This window comes from Morone saxatilis, unplaced genomic scaffold (assembly GCF_004916995.1).
Source record: "Morone saxatilis isolate NCDOM2014 unplaced genomic scaffold, NCSU_SB_2.0 Contig11, whole genome shotgun sequence".
Lineage (NCBI taxonomy): Eukaryota > Metazoa > Chordata > Actinopteri > Moronidae > Morone > Morone saxatilis.
The window spans coordinates 1,318,765-1,324,865 of NW_023339663.1; positions in this window are offsets into that span (position 1 = coordinate 1,318,765).

Below are 6,101 nucleotides of genomic sequence, written 5' to 3' on the forward strand. Positions count from 1 at the left end.
CAACTACTGTTAGTGGATGCACTTCTTCCCCAAAGATTGTGTTGTGCAGCCCTTTTTGCAAATATCTTCCCATCTAACTTGGGGAAATAAGGATTTGTTTTATCTGAACACAAAGATACATGTGGTTTAACATAGAATTACATGCTTTAAGTATTGTTTGGCGAGACAGCCCAGTGCAGAGACTTCCTGGCTGACGTAACTGTTCGTCTGTTTGTGTAACAATGAAACAAATGAGATATAATTTACGCTAATCGCCTCCTGGCTCCAGCTCCATACGTGGCGCACAGACATAAGAGTGGTATCTATCTTCTTATACTTCTTAACTCTCGGCAAGTAACTGAATACGTTCATTTAAAACATTTCTAACTATTCCTTTCAATGCACATAGGTATTGAGAGCAATAATTTGTTTTGAATAGCAGCACATGATAGAAAAGCAGAATAACCGGAGAGTTCTGATCTGGTTTGAAGCATACAGCATACAGTGTACAGCATACTGCGTACATTGGGGCTGCAGCCGGGCTCACGTGTGTCTCGTTTGAATTATTCAGCTGAGTTTGATTTCAGAGTGGACTATGTGACTCAATCATGTGATCAAGTGGCACCACTGAGTGCTCAGTGATGAATGTGAAATCAGGAGCATTAGTGCATACATGTGAGAGAGCTTAGTGCACATGTGAACACACACACACACACACACACACACACACCTTCTATACTGGAGTTATAACCACGAGCTAATTACATCAAAGGGTCATGAGTTCATTTCTGGGTCAACACTGTACCTTAAGGATCCAACCCCCCTAGATCACACACACCTACACGCACACACACACCTACATGCACACACTTACGCACCACTCCTTTATTCAGTTCATTTTTGCCATTCAGGAAGTGAGAAGAAAGTGGCTACAAAGTGCACTAAGGCAGCTGCTAATAGCTGTGTTACATTCCTCCTGTTAGCCTCACTGGGATTAAATTTAAACACAAATGGAAAGATGTGCTGGGTAAAGAAACTCCCAAATAGAAAGTTAAAATGAAGAAGAGAGGGGCACCAGGTGGCTGCTGAGAGAAGAGCTCTGCCAACTTCCTGTTTCCTTCTCCTTCTTCTTCTGCCTTTCTGTTTTGTTCTGCCAGCATTCGATGAGGAAATGCTCTACTCACTGTCATGGACATCCAGTGTGAAGCTATCTGGTCCCCAAGGACACACACATCAAAGGAAGAGCTACAGTACAAAGCTGCATTAGGCCGAGATGAAACTACTGTACAGCAGCTCATCCACGGGGGGTTACAGTTACACCGCTGGTCTTTGATGATAAACCTTCATATCCAAACAGTCTCTGGGAATGACAGTAAAGCAATATCCACTGCAGCTACAGTGTACATGATCAATGGGGAAGCAGCACTCTGCCTATGGAAGTAGTCTTCCTTTGTTTAAGAGGAACGATGCATCATATTGTACTCACATACTGTAAATACTGCACACCTGGGGCTTTATTAAGAGCAATAGTGTGCAGCTAATGAATGCATGGGGATTCTTTGTCTAAACTTTGTAAATAAAGAGTCCTAATTCCAAAAACATTAAAGTCTCAGAGGAAAGTAGAGTATTTAACAGTGCGTGGACACATTTGTTTGCTTTTACCACCATCACTGGCTTTTTATATCAACACTTTATTCTTTATTTAAATACATCAAAAACAAGATATATAACTTGTAATAACTTTGTGCTAATAAGCTCATCGGCTGCTGGCTAACAGGATGCATCGTTTTAACTGATATCCTCATTAAACGTCTCCTATTGATTACTTACATTAGAAGTTTTCTGAAAATGTATGTTTAAATACACAAACTGTGCATTGTCTAGTGCTACCATTTGGTGAATTTAGAAGAACTCTACAGACACAAAATGAAGTAAAATAAACACCTAAATGTTATATTATATATTATATTTTGGGAGTTTTCTTTTCACTGCTATATAACCTGTTCATTATAGGTGCTGGTAGGCAGGTTTTCTTACTGTTTCCGGCCTTTGTGCTAATATGCTATAGGCCTTATATTTACCAGAAAGATAGAAGAGTGGAATCAGTCTTCTCGTCTAACAGCGTACTTCCAAAAATGTCAATACTTGTGCTTTAAATGTAGAAACACGAAAGACTTTCACATTTACATAATCTGTGGGCAAACACAATAAAACTCAGGTAGCATGGTTGTTTCTCACTGACACAGTTTGTGTATGAGGTCTGGTCCTAAGAATAACATTCATTATGCATCATTTGCTTTCTGCTATTCATCTACCTGCCATTCATTTACATAATAATGGAAAACTGGGGCACAATTTTAACATGTTTCATCAATCATTTACGTTTTCCTCTGGGTTTCCACATGTTATTATCCTATCATCTGTTATAAACTGCAGTAAAGTATTACACCACATAGCCAGCCGTAGTGTTCTTAATATATATTATTGATCAGTAGTGTGGGCCCCAACTTATATTGTTCAGTATTGAACTGTGCTGTGCCTACACAAGTAACTGTCCCTATCCTCAATCATCTGCAAGAGCTACCAAATCTGGTGTCTACCCCACAGTTATTTACAATCACACATTTCCCTTTAAAATATACACCCTCACCTCCGCACAAGTCTATATATCAACCCCCTACATGTCGCCTACTCAACATTTACACACCAGTGCGTGTTATTACAGGAAAAGACACCACACAAGTCCAGTTGGTCAAAGGCTTTACGTCAAAATGGAAATGAGTGAAAGATTTCTGTAAAGAGCCAATTTAAAAACCGTACGCAGCGTCTAACAGGTTTGAGAGGCTTTATATGAATGCTTCCTCAGAAAGTATTAATTTAATTAAAAGGTAAATCTTACCACATGTATGAGTGGAAGTGATAGGGACCTACAACATAAAAGAAAAAGCGCTGGGCCTTTATGGGTATTTTTAAGATTAAATTAAAATGAAAATGAAATTGATGGTTGTGTCTGAATGTGTACTTCATCTTTAGACAAAGCACTTTGCATATTGTCTGCCTGAGTACATGCAAATTTGTTACTTCTCATTAGAGGGCCTCAGTACTGTAATGTAATTTAAAAAATGGGTCTGTAAGAGTAATTAAGAAAATACAAATAATTTGAAGTTTATATATGAGATTATTAACATTAATATAAACATTATATTCTCTATATACAGACACAGAGTCACATGGTGTCTCTCTCCCTCTGCCTGTGTTGTATCGCAGCCTCTCTGTGGTTTGTTTCCATAGCCGACAAGAAAAGTTTTTTTTTCCAGTTTTACTTGGAGAAAAGCCTGAAAAGTTTTTTGGGCTTTTTTAGCCTTCGCAATTTTGTAATTAAATAATAATTTTGCCAAACTTTTTGCACATAACCTATGCTTATTTTTGAATTACAGACAAGTAATACATAAAGCTGATATTATTTTTCTTTTGGAATTTAGTAAATATCTTTTTGATCATTCCACACAGAAAAATAACTTTAATGAAGCTTTTTAATGAAGTGCAAGATTTTGCTTCCTTTGGTTTCATAATTTAGTTTATTTTAGTTTAATAACAAAATTTTTGCAAGTAAGAAACAATTTTTCTTTTGATTAAGTTTGGTTTAGCTTTTTTGGTCATTTTGTAATTTGTACTGTTTTTGAAAAACACCAACTAGTAAATTAGAAGTAAAAAACTTTTTTTGGTTTTTTTAAAATAAATAATATGTTTTTTTGCAATTAAAGGTGGTTAACGTCAAAACATAATCACTTCCACTCCACCCAACCCCCCACAAAACACACAAAACACTTGATTTAAAAGCTGTGATCAATGAGCAACTGCAGTGGGGACTGTCGGAGGAAATAAAAAAATGTAATCCAACACCATTTCTTCCCGCGAGCTGAACTCCATTCTTTCCGACCTCCATTCACAATCCCTAGTACCGCCTTTTTTCAACGGCGGCAAACAAATCCCATCAAAGAATGCCAAGTAATTCTTTTTTTTTTGGTCCACAAAAAGTGAATAATTTAATCAAATGTCATTTTAAATGCCCTAATTCATTCATAGAAAAAAATTTCATTTTCCAATTTGACCAAAAACCCTAAAACCAAGACATGCCTTTGAAGAACAATGTTTTTTACTGGCATGAAACCATAAGAAACGCCGATGTTTTCCAGTTCAAGTCAACGCTTAATCGTAAATCTTTGAAATAAGTCTTTCCCCTTTTCCTTTTTTTTAATTGAAGGCCATGGAATGAACAAATAAAAATTATTTTTTACAGAAGTGAAGCTGTGGCGATTACATCAGGTTAAAACCTTTTCTTTTTTTATGTCCAACTTGAAAGTCCCTTTTTTTATTGGATGAAATTAAAATTGAAAATATAGATGGGACAAGTTTTAAAGAACGAGAGAAAAACACAGAAGAGGAAATCTTTTTTAAAATCTTGCTGGCCTTAATTTTAAAACTTTATCAAAAAGAGCAAACTGGTTAAGAATTCTTGTTCCCCTGGTAAGTGGGTGTCCCTTTTCTCCCAAAATGATTTAACTGTTAACACATTATACTAGTAAATGTCTTACTTGCCAACACTGGGGAAGTTTTAACTGGAAAAATTACGTTGGATGGGGGCCCAGATGGAATTCTTTGCACATGGTTTGCGCGGCAAAAAATAAGCGTTTTTTCCTTCGTTTGCTCTACGAGAAAATAACGCCTGGTCCCCTTTAATGGAAAAACCGACCCACTTACCCACCAAGCAGAGCGCAGAAGCAAGATACACTTGGCAAGGACGTCAGACAATAGAAAACAGCTAGAGAATTTTTCTTAAATAAAAACCACCAGCAAAATGCAAGAAACTTCCGGAATTTTCAATTTTCCTATGCTAACATCAACAAGTGTGGGCAGCAAGGAAAAAGAGTCCAAATCTAATCAGAGGGAGATCTTTGAAAAACCTTGAGGAACGCAGCGTTTGTTAATATTTTTTTTAGTAAGAAACGCTCCACTACTGAAGACGCTTTCTCTGTGGGATTTTTAGACGGCACTTGATTACGGAGCCGAACGTTATTAAAACCGTGTTCGGGGGTAAACTACAACAATCTGACTTGTGAACAACATAAGGGGTTTGGGAGGATGAACATGCGTGCCCCTATTTTTTCTTTTTTTCTTTTGTTTTTTTCAGAGAGCTTTCCAGAAAAGCTTTTCCAATGCAGACGAAAAGCTCTGAAAAACGCAAATCTCAAATAGTCGGCTTGAGTTTTCGGGTCTGATTGACATTCATAATTTCTGACTGACTTGGGAACACTTTTTTTTTCAGGAGATTTGCACCATTCAAGATCTTTCCTTTACGGAATTTCAGGCCTCATTTAACCTTGAATTTCCTAGCAAGCAAGGTTTCTTAATGGTTACGACCCCATCAAAAATCAAGAAAGATTTTTTTTCCGGGAAAAACCCTGGAAATGCCACTTTTTTCTTTCCTGGCTTGCATCCATGAAAAGTAAAATGTGTTACAATGGTGGGAAAAGTTGGGTTTGGTTGTGAAGACCGGGAGAAAGAAAGCCGGAAGGAGAAGGGAGTGTTTGCTGGTTTCTTTTTTTTTTGTTTTTTGTTTTTAACCACCTTTCTTACTTTAACACACACACACAACACACACACACACCATATACACAGCAGAAGCTTGTTGGTCATTCGGTTAAAAACAAGGCATTTTTTTTTTTTTTTTGATTGTCAATCCCTTGGAAAAACCTTTTTCTTCCCACAGCCGTTCCCCCTCACTTTCATTCAGCGGTTGTTTTTAAATTGAAAAGATGAAAAAGCGGCTTTTCTTTGGAAGACTTTTCTTTAAAGTCCTTTTTTAGGTTTTACCTAAAGAGAAGTTAAAAAATGCCCAAAATAGTTATAGTAATAACACATCAATTTTTTTGGCCCTTTTTTTTGATTTGCAAATGAAGTTGTGCTGTTTGTGTTGGTGAAGTTGTGAGAAAGGCAGGAAAGAAAGGTGTTGTTGTGTTGTGGGGGGTGGGGGGCTTTCTCTCCACTGGTTTTTAATTGTCTGTTGAACCAGAGTATGTTTGAAACACCTTTAAACTAAACACGTGGAATTTTCTTTTGCC